The 15239-nt window shown below is 47.6% G+C and overlaps 1 protein-coding gene across 8 annotated transcripts in view; it reads left to right on the top strand.

Moving 5' to 3' along the window:
• Positions 1–15239, top strand: part of EXD3 (exonuclease 3'-5' domain containing 3) — a 253033-nt gene that overhangs the window by 4926 nt on the left and 232868 nt on the right. For 7 of the 8 annotated variants that reach the window (XM_077189000.1, XM_077189002.1, XM_077188996.1 and 4 more), the window contains exon 2: positions 471–536. The exons of the other annotated variant lie outside the window; for it this stretch is intronic. The gene's annotated coding sequence lies outside the window, so the exon portion shown is untranslated. The remainder of the gene's footprint in view (positions 1–470; positions 537–15239) is intronic. 8 annotated transcript variants of the gene reach the window in all.

Genomic DNA, 15239 nt, shown 5'->3' with positions numbered 1-15239 from the left:
CCCTGTCCCAGCAACCCCAGCCTGGGCATCCCTGGCAGCGCTGCCCAAAGGCTCCTGGAGCTCTGGCAGCCTCGGGGCCGTGCCCATTCCCTGGGGAGCCTGGGCAGTGCCAGCACCCTCTGGGGGAAGAACCTTGCCCTGAGCTCCAGCCTGAGCTGCCCTGGCCCAGCCCCAGCCGTGCCCTGGCTCCTGTCCCTGTCACAGGGAGCAGAGATTGGAGCTGCCCTGCGGGAGGAGCTGCAGATTCCTCTGAGGTCTCCCCTCATTGCACCTCATGATCTTAACATTACAGTAAAAACGCTTAGCAAGAGATGAAGAAGTTACCAAGTATGTGAGAGGGGTTCAAGGAAGAATGTGCTGCTACCAGCTCTGTCTCCCAGCCTGCATTAGCCAGGTGCCTGCTGGCTCTGGGGCTGAGGTGTTGATTGCCAGGTGTCCCGGTGCTCACAGGTCTGTTTGCTTCCTCGCAGCTCCTGGTGGCAGCAGGGTCCCCCAGACATCGCCCAGCAGTGACACCTCCACTATCCTCCCTCGGGGTGAGTTTGCCAGATCTGTTCAGAAGCTTCTGACTTGCATCTGGCAGGATGGGGGCAGTGCAGCTTCAGGAACTTCTGCCCCTTTCCGTTCTGTCTTGTAGGAGCTTGGAAAAGGATCGTTTGCACCTTCTGCTCCCAGTTGGGGTGCTGAGTGGATGCCTTGGTGCAGGACAGGGGGAGGGAGCGGACAGGAGCTGCACAGGAGCTGCTGTGACTCTGCTGAGCCCCCCTGAGCAGCTGTGCTCTCCTGGCATAGCTGCAGGCACAGCTTCAAGGGCACGGAACAGCCTTGTTCTGACAATGTGATGCTGAGATTATTCAAGTGAATTTCTGTTCTGAGGATCAGCATGGCATTTGTGTCTCAAGAACTTTTCTGGTTTGCAGGATGCTTTATTAGTTATGTAGGTGGGTGAAAGGGAACTGGGCAATAAACCATGTGTCTGCTGTATGAACTTGTAGCCAGTCCTGTTCCACTACTGCAGTCTGTGTGACCACTCTTGGGTGCAGACCTAATAGTCAGTATTTTATGGTACACCAATGTATTAAGGAATATATTCAAGGAGATTCCATTTTGATTTGTGAACTTCATTGATTATATTAACTTATTTTTGTAAAGTTTGATTTAACTACATCATGTGTTGAAAAGTTACCCAGCAATCCCTTACGGATTGTGTAAAACTCAGTTTATCTTAAAAAGTTGTACTGGGTTAACTTTCATCTTACTCAGTATCCTTTCTTCTCTTGGAAGGGGAGAACTGTGAATTTTCCCATCTTTCTCTATAGTCCTGGTGCCTACTGAGGTATTTACCAACGAGGGCTTGCACATTGCCAGGCAGTATAAAATATCTGTGCAGGAGCAGTCACCAGTTAGTGTCTGTCATCTGCTTTCCCGTTTTCAAGTGGAGACAAGGCTCATTTGGGGTTTTCCTGGTGTTCCTGTGTGTGTGAAATGCAGCTGCAGCCTCGTTAGAGGGCACTCTGGAATCACCCAGGGAGCTGAGCAGCCTCATTCTCCTGCAGCTCTCCAGAGAAAACCTGCTGCAAGCGTCCTTGGCCCCAGAGCAGAAAGTGGGAATGTGGAGCTGGTTTTCCCTGGGTACCGGTGATCCAAGGCTGGACTGCCTGTGCTGTGGGCTCAGTTCATGCTTGTGCTCTGTATGGAATATAGCAACAATTTATTCGAGAACTCACTGCAGTTTTCCAAATGTGAATTAATGAACTTGTTTTTCTCATAGCCTTTACCCCATAAACTGCCCTGATCCTAAATCTGTAACCATTTTGGATATTGGTTTTTGGTTGCTATTGTCTTTAAAAAAGTAAATCCTTGATAAAAATATAAGGTCCTTCAGAAACTCCTGGGTTTTAGTACCAGCCCTTCCACCAGTCCTATCTGTCTCTTTGACAAACAGTTTGTTGTGTCCTCTTTCACTTTCTTTGTGTCAAAAAGAGAATGATTTTTACCTTGGGTGAATTAATCAATATATATAAATGTGCTTTGAAATCTGAAGTGGTTTAGAATTTTTTGAAAATATAGTTAAAATATTGAACAAAACAGGAGTCAGAGAAGTCAAATTTAAGACCATGATTATTATTCAACTGTTTTTGTGGTGCTTCTGTTCTGGCAAGATTATAGAGCCAGATCATTTGCATTACTTTTGATTTCCTGATGTTTTTAGTTTTTTGTCCAAGGAACAGCATATTTATATGCAGGAGTCAGATTGTCTGTAAACACAAACATAATCTCACCTTTGTCCAAACACACCTTGTTTTGCTTTTACAAAACCAAACCAAACCGGTGGGACCCAGAATTGCTAATTCTGAGCAATTAGCACTGACTCATCCCCAGCCTGGGGAAGCTTGGCAGGAGCCAGGCAGTGTTTCCTCGGCTGGAGCCGTCCCTGCAGGGCACAGAGCTCAACCCTGAGCCGTGGCTCCACTCAGCCTCTGGGCCATGGCTCCACTCAGCCTCTGGGCCATGGCTCCACTCAGCCTCTGGGCCATGGCTCCACTCAGCCCTGAGCTCTGGCTCCACTCAGCCTCTGAGCTCTGGCTCCACTCAGCCCTGAGCTCTGGCTCCACTCAGCCTCTGGGCCATGGCTCCACTCAGCCCTGAGCTCTGGCTCCACTCAGCCTCTGAGCTCTGGCTCCACTCAGCCCTGAGCTCTGGCTCCACTCAGCCTCTGGGCCATGGCTCCACTCAGCCCTGAGCTCTGGCTCCACTCAGCCTCTGGGCCATGGCTCCACTCAGCCTCTGGGCCATGGCTCCACTCAGCCTCTGGGCCATGGCTCCACTCAGCCCTGAGCTCTGGCTCCACTCAGCCTCTGAGCCGTGGCTCCACTCAGCTCTGAGCTCTGGCTCCACTCAGCCTCTGGGCCATGGCTCCACTCAGCCTCTGAGCTGTGGCTCCTCTCAGCTCTGAGCTGTGGCTCCACTCAGACTCTGAGCTCTGGCTCCACTCAGCCTCTGGGCCATGGCTCCACTCAGCCCTGAGCTCTGGCTCCACTCAGCCCTGAGCTCTGGCTCCACTCAGCCTCTGGGCCATGGCTCCACTCAGCCTCTGAGCTCTGGCTCCACTCAGCCCTGAGCTCTGGCTCCACTCAGCCTCTGGGCCATGGCTCCACTCAGCCTCTGAGCTGTGGCTCCTCTCAGCTCTGAGCTGTGGCTCCTCTCAGCCTCTGAGCTCTGGCTCCACTCAGCCTCTGGGCCATGGCTCCACTCAGCCCTGAGCTCTGGCTCCACTCAGCCCTGAGCTCTGGCTCCACTCAGCCTCTGGGCCATGGCTCCACTCAGCCTCTGAGCTGTGGCTCCTCTCAGCTCTGAGCTGTGGCTCCTCTCAGCCTCTGAGCTCTGGCTCCACTCAGCCTCTGGGTTCCCGGTGCTGTGGGAGCTGCAGGTGGGGGCTGGGTTCTGTCACTGCTCTGGGGTGCCCCCGTCCTCTCCAGGATGGGAGGGAAGGATGGGATGGTGTGACAGGTGACAGGGCAGGGACAGCTGTGCACAGAGCCAGCTGACTGAGCAGCTCCATCCAGAGTGCCGTGTGTGCCCTGCCAGGGAGCTGTACTCCAAGGGGCAGCTTTGCTGGCCATAGGGCAGGGACAGTGAACACTGACCACAGGAGTGTTTATCAGAGCAGGTTCTGTGCTCAGCCAGGAGACAGCACTTGCTTTGGAGTCCTGAATCACTGTGCCAGGCTTCTGTGAACTCACTTGGACATGAGACTTCATTCTCCACAATCAAAGCAGAATAATAAGAAAAAGTTCTGGTCAGGCCTACTTTTTCCTCTCCTAGTTTTTAACCTCCTCTTGCACTTTCCCTTTCTGTCTCCCCAGAACTTTCCATCCCCTTGGAAGCTTTTTGGCAAAGAGGGGTTGCCTGCTCAGGGATTCTCCAGCATCCCTCTGTGGGAGAGCACAGGAGGAGGCAGCAGGAGCTGCCTGAGCCCCGTGGGTGGCTGCAGGTGTGTGGGAAGCAGACCTGGGGAGATGCTGAGCCTGTGAGGCAGCTGATGGCACAGGGTGACAGCCCCTGCAGGCTGGGCTGGGCTGGGCTGGGCTGGGCATCCTGCAGAGCAGCCCTGGGACAAAGGCAGGCACTCTGCACTTCCCAGCTCCCACTGCTCTCCTGGAGAGTGGCACAGCTGCTCTGGGCAAAGGGAGTGGCCGGGGAGGACAGAGCAGCCCAGAGCTGATCCGGGCTGGTGTGTGCCCCCTGGATCCCTTCAGGGAGTTGGGAATACAGCAGCAGACAGGCAGGCTGGGATGGCCTCCCAGTGACTGCATCAGCTGGAATTCCTGAGGAACCTTTTATTTGTCTGGCTGGCAGATGGATTTTAAGGTGGAATGGAATACACAGGGACTTCTCTGGCAGAGATAAAAACAGTTGCTGGGCTTAAAGCATCTCGCCTATGAGACTGGGGATTGTGGTTTTTAATGGGTTTGAAGAGTGTTTCTTGTACTCTTGTGATTTCTGTTAGTGACTTCAGGACTGACATTGTGAATGGCAGAGGCTTCAGCCAAAATCTTCACCCCTTCAGTGTTATCCTCCATCCCAGTGTTATCCTCCATCCTCTCTCATGTTTTACCACAGTTTGGATATTCTAAGAAGTCGTGGTAATCCAGGAGCCAGGGACATTTCAGAACATGCCTGAAGAGGAACTCTACCTTGCTTGTAGGAAACACTTTCTGCCAGTTTTGAGTAATATCTCCTCACAGAACATTTCTATGGAACCGAAAGTTTTGTTTTATGGTGATGGTGTTTTGTTTTTTGTCACTGTTTGAAGACAGCTGTGTTCTGTGGTGACTTGTTTGCCTGAGTTGGCCAATGCCATCCCCACAGCACAATGTCTTAAGGGGAATTGTTAGATGCTTTAACTTGGAAATCAGCTCCAGGTACAAATTAGATTTTTATTATGCAGTACTTAGACCCACCTATAGTTGCAGTTCAGTACTCAAGTTCTGCCAGACTCTGATTCTGTGCAGTATTTTGGGGCTGGTGGTGTGGCTGAGGTTTCTGAGCCCCTCCCTGCTGTTCACCTGCCCCACAGTGATGCTCTGACTGGGCAGGTTCTTGTGCTGGGCTCAGAAGCCACTGTGGGACAACTTGTGTGTGACAGGAGGAGGCAGCAATAGTGCAGAGTATCTCCTGCTTAAAAAAGAGTGAAAAAACCCCTCCTGATTGAGGTTAAAGGAACAAATACAACTATAACAAATACAACAAATAATAGGAAAGCTTAAATTTTGGGCAATTTTCTGCCTAATGTAATGATGTAATGGAGCAGGAACCACTTTTTCCTTTCTTTTTTCTTCTCTTGTTTCTGTAGGAGCCCAGTGGTGCTGTCTGGCTGACTTGTCAGAGGTTTAAGCACCAAAAAGTAACCAACTTTAACTAAAGCAAATGCAAAACTTTGGGTATATGCTTAAAACTCAACAGAAAATGATCAAACAAAAAAGAACAAAAATGGAGAAAGTCTTTTGTGTACAATGTCCAGAGCAATTTTAAAATACTCTTGTTCCATGCCTAAATAAATGGTTGTTTCAGCCAAAGAGAAATCTTTCCTTATGATTTATTACACTACTCTGGATATAAGGCCTCTGAGCAGGATTGTCAGTTTATTAGAACAGCTTTCTTCTCCTTTCAGATTTAATCCACATGTTGTTGTATCAACAGAGCCTTTGCTCAGTTAGGAGTTATCCTTTTTTAATAATAATAAAAAAGTGAAAACACATGTTTTTTAACAGCCCTATTACAAAGAAACCTAGGATGACATAGGGAGAGGTGATCATCAAATGGTGACTGTAATTTGTAACTTCAGAGTGCTAAGAGGGTGAAAAATGGCCCTTTCCCCTCTGCCTGGGGCAAGCCTGGCACGGACAGGAGGAGGCAGCATTATCTTTGGCCAGGATTTCCGAGGTTTTTTCCCCAGCTTGTGCAGTGATGCTAAACATGCTCTTTTTAGTTAACTCTAATTTCCTTCCTTTTTTTTTAAAGGGGAACTTATCTAGAGGTGTATGTAATTCACATTTCCTTCCTTCCTGTCTTCCTCCCCTGTAAAGAAGTTCTTTCTTGGACCCCTCCTGTGTTCTAAATGGAGAGGAATTACTCTCAGAAAACTCATGAGCTTGGTATTATTCCTATACTTGGTTTTGTGAGAAAACATTTATTTTAACTATAAATGCTTGCTCAATACAAGCATGAGGGTGCAGAAGTGCACATGAGAGCTGCTCAGTGAAGCAGCTCACTCCATCACATGATGATAACCTTTGCTTGGCCCTGTCACCCCACAGTCCTGCAGCTCAGGAATTAGTGCTGAAGCACCTCAGCACCTCCTGAACTGGCAGCTTGGGACCCAAATGTGGCCAAAGGCAGAGCAGTTCTGGTGTTGATATTTCTGTTGCCAGTCTGGTTTCTTCCAGCTAGTGCTGGACTCCTGGCAGTCATCACAGTCCCCTTTAATTCTCTTGCAGATGTCAGCACAGCAGCTCCTGCCTCAAGTGTCAATAGAATCATTTGTAGTTGGTGTGATTTTAAAAGAAGCTGCTAATAACATGTCTTAAAACAGAATGAATTGGTCTGGCATTTAAGAAATGTGGTATAAGCCTATTCTACTCCTCAGAAGTATAGAATAGAATAGAGTAAAAAAAGATCCACCCTTAAGCCTTAAATAGTGAAGGGGGAAAGAAGGTTGTGTCCTTGCTGCCAGAAGCAGATGCAGGGATAGCCTGGCAGGGATATTGGAGCTCTGGGGAAGGAGAGGTCCTGCTCTATCAGACAAATCCCTTGGTCCATCTTGAATCACAGAATTTCAGACTGGTTTAGGTTGGAAGGCACCTTAAAGCCCATCCAGTGCCACCCCTTCCATGGGCAGGGACACCTCCCACTGTCCCAGGCTGCTCCAAGGCCTATCCAGCCTGGTCTTGGGCACTGCCAGGGATCCAGGGGCAGCCACAGCTGCTCTGGGCACCCTGTGCCAGGGCCTGCCCACCTCACAGGGAAGAATTTCTTCATAATCTCTAATTTAATCCCACCCTCTGGCAGTGGGAAGCCATTACCCTTGTCCTGTCACTACCTGCCTGTATGAAAAAATCTGTCTCCATCCTTTTTACAAGCTCTCTTTAGGCTCTGGAAGGGGCTCTAAGATGTCCAAGGAGCCTTCTCCTCTCCAGGTGAGCACCCCCAGCTCTCCCAGCCTGGCTCCAGAGTAGAGGGGCTGCAGCCCTTGGAGCATCTCCATGGCCTCCTCTGGACTCTCTCCAGCATTTCCAGGTCTTTTCAGTGCTGAGGCCTACAAAGCTGGGCACAGCACTGCAGGTGGGGTCTCATGAGGGCAGAGCAGAGGGGGAGAAAAGAAGACAGAATCCTCAAGAGCTTGTGCAGACCCTCAGGACTGGCAGCACCTTTTGGTGTGGGTCAGACTGGCCTGGCTTTGTCAGTGCCAGGCAGGCAGTGCAGGCAGAGCCTGGCAGGGCAGGCAGAGCCTGGCAGAGCCAGGCAGAGCCAAGCAGAGCAGGCAGGGCAGGCAGTGCAGGCAGAGCCAAGCAGAGCAGGCAGAGCCTGGCAGGGCAGGCAGGGCAGGCAGAGCCAAGCAGAGCCAAGCAGAGCCAAGCAGAGCAGGGCAGGCAGAGCCTGGCAGAGCCAAGCAGAGCAGGCAGAGCCTGGCAGAGCCAAGCAGAGCAGGGCAGGCAGAGCCTGGCAGGGCAGGCAGGGCAGGCAGAGCCAAGCAGAGCCAAGCAGAGCCAAGCAGAGCAGGGCAGGCAGAGCCTGGCAGAGCCAAGCAGAGCAGGGCAGGCAGAGCCTGGCAGAGCCAAGCAGAGCAGGCAGAGCTGGCAGGGCAGGCAGTGCAGGCAGAGCCAAGCAGGGCAGGCAGGGCTGGCAGAGCTGTGCCAAAGCAGCAGGCTGTTCCTATGTAGGCAGCTGAGGGACAATTGCCCCCCTGGCTGTGAACTGTTGGAGTGTTCCTTGCACAAGAAGGAAGACACCTTTGAGTGACTGTGAATGCAGACTGGTATTTGGGTTTGTTTTTGTGCACACTGGCCTTATGTCACTGCTGCCTTTTTCTCACAGGCTGAGCATACCTCTCCAAAGCAAGATAAATTAAAACACAGATCTTGGGAGGACTGGACTTTCCAAGCTCTCTCAGAGTCTCCTGTCCTCAAGTCCTTCTAGCGTCTGAAGTTCTCCATCCCTTGGTCCTACTGGGAGCTCAGATTAGGTTTGTTTCCTTTGCAGTGTTCCCCTGTTCCTCATGGCTGCTGGCCCTATTGCTTCTCAAAATAGCTTAGAGTAGAATAATTTCCAGAGCAGTGGTAAATGAAGAGGACATTTGGCTTGTAAGAAAAATGTCTTTATAGGTGGATTTTGCAGGGCACTGTACTATGTTGTGCTTTCATCTATAATATCTTTGGGCAACTTCACCCCACTTTGAAGTTGGCCATTCTTTGAGCAGCTGACTGGATTGGAAAACACCAGAGGTCCCTCCCAAACTAACTGACTCTGATTCGCTTTTCTTGTAGAGTTCTGGCAAAGATGTTTCTTTTGGCTTCATTTCCATCTCCCTTCCTTCATGCTCAACAGCTTTCATCATGTTCCCATCATAAGCAGTTCTTTAAACTGAAGAGATGTGTAAACATCAGGAGCAGTTTCTAAACTGTAACATGAGTCTCCTTCCCTCATAGTTTAGACTTATTTTATGCTGCCATATTCAGATGATGTGAAAAATCAATTTTCTTTTATTACTATGTATTAAGAGCTAATAACTTTTTTTTGTCCTCAGAGAGAAACATTTTACTATGGGGCAATAAAAAGAATAATTCTCTAAAGGTTAATGGGTTGTGTTTTCAAATCAGCTTTGGTCCTGTGCACTCTTTGCTGGAAAGCTGCAGAAGAAGGAAAGACAAAAAGAAAATAGCCTTGTTATTTAGGATCTATAAAATGATATTGTTACTGCCTTTTTAGTGAGTGTTGCATTTTTGTATTAAAAACTGGAGTTTAGGGAAAGATACTTTTTTTTATGGATATTGGTAACTATTATCCAAACACTTTAGTTCATACTTAACTTCATGCTGTACAGCATTTTGCTTAAAATCTCAGCAGTTGTTGAAGTTGCTTTGACTGGTAGTGGGCCTGGTGATGTGTGTGAGTGCTGCAGGAGCTGTGCTGGGCAGGTACTGCTGACAGCTGCTGGCTCGCCTGCAGTTACAGTTTTATTCTGGGGGCAGGACAGGATGGTGGGGCACTTAAATGGAGTTCCAGATACCAGAAGTATAATTTATCACATGTGTCCTCCAAACTGGAGCTGCCTGATCTCAGAGTTGCTGCCTGCTGTGTGCTCAGACCTTAACCTCTGTGTTTAGATTGCCAATGTGGTGCCAATTAGTGGGACTGGGATGCGGACGCTGAGGAATATAACTCACTTCACATGAGCTGCCAAACAACTAGCAGATGTTGAGCTAATGGGTCTTGGCTACTACCAGCCTGACTTGGATTTCAACCCAGAGGTGAAGGAATTTATTTCTCTCTCATTACCAATTCCCTTGTCCCAAGATTTGGGAATTCCAACAGCTTACTCTGGGAGATGATGTAAAACATTTCCCCTCTCCCTCAAACCTGTTCCCAGGGTGTCTTGTACCTTGCTTTATTTTGGTGTTAATTTGCCACCTTTGGTTTGTGTTATCCTACAGGATAACATGATGATTAATGGAAAATGAGAGTGTGAGTTGAAACAGGAAGCTGGAATCCTGAACTGGAGAGCTCTGTGTGAGTGTGGGGTGGGTCAGGCACTGTCCCTGCAGCCTGCTCAGAGCTGTGGTGGAAAGCCTGTCCTGGGATTCCTGTATCTCCTTTGAGTAACAGAGGCCATAGGAAGAGCTGGGGTCTGGCTTGCTGAGGTCTTGCCTTTCTCTGTTCTCATGACTGGATATTGTACACTCAAACCCTGGAAAATGTGTAACTGCAGGCTCAAAGTTTTCCTTCTGATGCTGAGTCAGTGCTGAAGAATGGCCTGGCAGGTTCTGTGGTTTCTCTGGTGGATTTAGAGGAGCAGGCAGTAGTTCTTACTCAAATCAACCTTACTTGGTCTGTTCAACCTGGAGAAGAAGAGACAGAGGGAAGACTCATCACAGTTACAACTTTGTGGTGAGGTGAAGCAGAGGGGCAGCTCTGATCTCTGCTCTGGGACAGGGACAGGAGCCAGGGCACGGCTGGGGCTGGGCCAGGGCAGCTCAGGCTGAGCTCAGGGCAAGGTTCTTCCCCCAGAGGGTGCTGGCACTGCCCAGGCTCCCCAGGGAATGGGCACGGCCCCGAGGCTGCCAGAGCTCCAGGAGCCTTTGGGCAGCGCTGCCAGGGATGCCCAGGCTGGGGTTGCTGGGACAGGGGCTGGGCTGGGGGATCCTGGTGGGTCCTTCCAGCTCAGGGGATTCTGTCACAGAAGTACAAGTAGGATAAGGGAATCACTGTCTCCATAACCCTCAGCAGCTTCAGGAACAGAGACAGGGAAATGGGCTCAGCTGAAAGAACAGTGGCACTGAACACTGGTACCTAAATCCCATTTCATACCTCTCTGTACAGCCAGCTGACACATTTAATGAGTGTGTCCAATATTAGGGCTGATGCTTTTTGTTCTCTCTGCAGTAAATTTGTCTTTTGTTCTGTGAGGATTTAGCCTTTGACCTAAAAATGCCATCTGTACCATTCTGTCCAGCATTTAGGTTTTCAGCAATTTCTTTACCTTGCTCGTTTTCCACTGCAGTTCAAGGCTATGCTATTCCCATAACAGGTGTCTAAAAAGCAAAATCTTACTTAATGAGAAGTGTTCAGTTGTAGCTTATTTTCTTACTGACATGCTGGTTTGAGGTGTCAAACATGATCAGCATCAACAGCAAGAGTTGAGTGAGGGTTAAATAACTGTCACAGCTAATATTCAGTCAGTAATGAAAATAAACTTCTTGCAAGGTCCTGTTATTTCTTGCTTTTCTTTGAGTTTTTAAAGAGAATATTTCATCCAGTGATGTATTTAATTCTGAAATTCCAAAGACAGCAATTATTTTTAATTCCTTGGTATGAGCAGAAGTGAATCTGTTCTGTGGATTCATCTTTCTGGATGTTTATGTATTTATTAAGGACAACAGAATAGAAGCAATGCAAACAATTATTCTGCACTTACATGATGAATAATAGCTAAATGATCATTACCTTTCTTGAAGCATAATTAGTTTTCACAATTTCTGTAGAATAAACAAAGAAAATGCAGCATGATAAACCAAGCAATAAGCTGAAGTACCTGCTTTTTGAGATAGGAAAGTATAGAATAATAAGGAGTAGGGAGCTTTAAAACAGGAAAAACATGGGAGAAATGGGAGAAAACTGGCACCCCAGTCCAAGAATGACATCCTTGGGAAACATCTGGTGAAGGAATCTAGAGAGGGGAAGATAATTTTGACTTTCTTCTGGCAATTGTGCAGAACTTGGTACAGAATTGTACTGCCAGTGAACACAAGTGCACTTACAGATCCTGCAGAAGTAACCCAAGCCAAAAGCTTCAGAGAAGTGAAATTCCTTGATTTGCAAAGGGAAAATATATCAGAATGAGGCAGCAGGTTAAAAAGAAACTGAAAGGAGCAGTGACAAGGGTGAAACCTTTGTGGGGAGCTGAAGCTGATTTCAAGGCTCTGTACTGCAGAGGAAATGCCTCAACCCTATCACTTGCTGTGAGAGAGAAGTTCTGTTGTGAAGCAGCAGGGAAGGAAGGCTGGGGAGGCAGGGGCATCCTTCCAAAAGCTGAAGTCATGAACAAGTGAGGAAGATAGAAAAGAATAAACACTTTCAAAGGCTTTCAGAAAGTATAAAAAGTAACAGTTCTTTCCCAAATATGTTGGGAATAAGAAGCTTGTCCAAAAGCTTGAAAAAACTCTTGGAGACCAGAGTGTGAAAAATCAGGAGGTGGAGCAGAAAGAAACATTGAGTTTCTGAGGCATCTACACTGTGCTTGGTTTCCTTAGCAAAACCCATCTCAAACCCAACTACTAAATTAAGAATTTAAGAACACAGTGAGGAATACCTGCCTGCAGGGACCAGGATGTCAGAGCCTCAGAAGGGGTCAGGAGAGGAACTGTTGAATAATTAACACTTGTATGCAACCTTTCAGTTAAAATCTCCTCACTCCTGTTAGAAAACAGTCAGGGCTGATATGATGCCAACTTCCAAGAGAGTTTCACAGAGCTTGGGGAGCAGCAGACAGAAATCTGGCTTTGTATTGTGCAGTGTTGTCAAAAGAATAATACAGATCAGAATGAGCTGGCACTTGATTTTATATGGATGTGGGGGAGTCAGCGTGTCTTTTGTAAAAGGAAGTTGCACTTGAGGAATCTTCAAGGACAAACATCTGGATTTTGGTGTTCAGTGTGTGTGGTGTCCTCAGATATTCTAACAGCTCCTGACATGGTCCTTTGTCACAGCCCCTTAGAGCAGCTGCTTTCCTGGGGATCAGAGAATGTTCTTTAGCAAACCAGTGACCGGTTAAAAGGTGAGAAAAAGTGTAGAAGTGGTGGTTGTTACACCCAAGAGCAGTTACCATGAGAATGTCAGGGGAGTCTTAGGGACCTAAGGGAGGCAGTGGATGGAGAAATAACAAAGTCTGAGGGAATTCAGAGTTGTGGCATCGGCAGATCTAAAGCTGCAGAAGTACCTACCCTCTGATCCTGTGGGATTGGAAAACAAACCAGCAGGTTAAACTTTGGGTCAATAAATGTGGAGAAACATGTGAGAAAGCTATGGCTAAAGGAGGTACTGCCTCCCCCAGGAACACATCCTGGGACAGTTTGCAAATGCAGAACATCTGGGCCTGAACAAAGGAGTGGGACAAAAGATAAGCAGTTATTCCCCATTTCTCCTTGATTCCCTAACCAAAATGATGGACATCAGATGGAAGGTGAGGAAAAAGGGAAACACTGCTTGGCCTGCTGAGTACAATGTGGCACCGCCGCAACATGACTGGTGCTGAGGGTTTGCAGGAGTGCTCAGATCCATTCTTGGAAGAAAGGGTCCACAAAGTCTGTGTTGTACCAGTACAGAAGACCTGGCATGTGGAAATCTTAAACTGCAGGCTGCTGTGGAGTCAGGGGATAAGCTGGGGACACAGCTTCCAGTTCTCTCCCTTAGGCCACTGTCTGAGACATGGCACTGGCCAGGTGAAAGTGTGATCTGACCTGGAAGGCTCCTCTTCGGTGCCTTATTCTCCTGAACTGCATTTTATTATTTCTGTGCTTGCCTGTTTCAAGCTATGCCTTCCTCTCTCAGATGCTCCTCTTACAAAAACAAAAACAAAACCAAACGACCCAACAAGTTGGTTTTTTTTATGAAAACACACTTTTTTGTCTTTTTTTTTTTTCATATAGTACATTGAGTTTTCATGTAACTTCAGTTTATTGTGTTTGTCTACAGACTGCTTGGACAGAAAATAAAGCTGCTGCTTAAGCATTTCCATATGTGTTCAGCCACATTGCTCAGCTATATTCTTCACCTAATGTAACTTGTAAAAATAAACATTTTTAAAGTGTTATTTTTATGTGTTGGTTAAGAGTTAATGGAATTAGAAAACGTTCCAGACCAGTGTCTGTTCCCAGTGTGGATTGTGAGGAGGCTGTGTCATGTCCTGCTAGTTTTAAAGCAACCTATAGCTTCATGTCTAGGAATTTGAAGGCCAATTAGTTGATCCCTCCAGGAGACTTTGTTGAACATAATCCTCCAGACATTTGAACACAGAACAAGACTTGAACCTTCACAAGTTTTCCATTTATGAGAGAGTTGTTTGTTAAAAGTGGAGAGAACAATCCAGCCCTGCCAAATACACGCCAGGCTTACACAGCCCTGCTGGCCTCAGACAGAATGTGTTTGTCAATTCTGGTTTATTTAGGGCAGATTTGCAAAGCTGGTGTGTTGATATGGCACGAGGGAGTGTGTGATAAGTCCCATCTGTGCAAGCTCCATTTCCTATAGGCTGCCTTGCACAGATGGCCTCCTCCAGGATGGTTTTAATTTCACACTTGGAGCTGAGAAAGCCAGGTTCGAGGAGATGTGCTGTAAGTTGATTAAGGCACTTGTAAACTCAACATAGATAAAAATGTTGGTAAAGGGGTAAGTGGCAGGAAGGAGAAGTCATCTCTGTCTCCTGACTCAGCCCATGTCCCCCAACCTGTTCCCGTGGAGCAGGTAAAACTCTGCCTCATCTTTTGTTTCTGTTTGGGGAATTGAACTATTTTATCACTGCAGGAAGAAGTTACTGGGAGTCCTGACATGGAGGATGTTTGCTCCTTGTCTGCTGTGTGAAAACATGCTTATTTGGGTATGCAAATTGAGCTAGGTCTCATTTTTTTCGCTTTTCTAGTTCCCAGCTTTTCCACCACTGGTAGAAGTGAATGAAATAGGAATGGTGGGGTGAAGTAAGAAGAACCCAGTACTGAAGCAAAGTCTGTGGCCTTTATGTACAAGAAGAAATCAGTCCTAGAATCCTGCAGAGTGTGGGAAGAACTTTGAGATGCTCCAGGAGCCTGTTGATCGTTCCTGGCTAAAGTTAGCCAACATCTCCTTGGTGTGTCTGTGCAAAGTACCAAAAGCAGGGTGGAGACAAGCCTTTGCTTTTCCCCTGTTGCTCTCTACAGCTCCCTGACAGGAGCTTGTGAGTCGGTCTCTTCTCCCAGGTGACAAGTGACAGAACAAGAGGAAACAGCCTCAAGTTGTTCCAAGGAGATTTAGGTTGGATATTAGGAAAATATTTTTCATGGAAAGACTTGTCAAGCATTGGACCAGGTCTTTTCCCACCTCACTGATTCTGTGGTGTGTAATGTTGAGATGTTGGAATGCTCCAGAAGGACCTCATGGAGTTTGCTGGTGCATGATCACCCTGGGACAGTGTGTCAAGAGCACATGGGACTTTGTTTAGGTTCAACTCAGAGGTGAAACCAATAGATGGTCACCAAAATAAAAAAAAAACTTGTATGAGAATTCAAGTCACTTTTGCAGATGAATATTTCTAGCACTTCTTTTGAGGGAAGCTGCCCAGAGTGCCCAATAGAAAGAGAGATGCTCAGGAGTGAGGGAATATGGGTGACTTGGAAGAGTCTCCTCAAAGGAAATACTACCAAAACCCCACAGTTTGTTAGTGATGGGGTGAGAACCCTGGCCTTGTTGGTGTGCCAGGGTCTGCAGAAGAT

Source organism: Agelaius phoeniceus, chromosome 21, assembly GCF_051311805.1.
Source record: "Agelaius phoeniceus isolate bAgePho1 chromosome 21, bAgePho1.hap1, whole genome shotgun sequence".
In the NCBI taxonomy this organism is placed as follows: Eukaryota; Metazoa; Chordata; class Aves; order Passeriformes; family Icteridae; genus Agelaius; species Agelaius phoeniceus.
The sequence above is the reverse complement of the archived record's forward strand: the minus strand, read 5'-3'. Positions and strand labels throughout refer to the sequence as shown.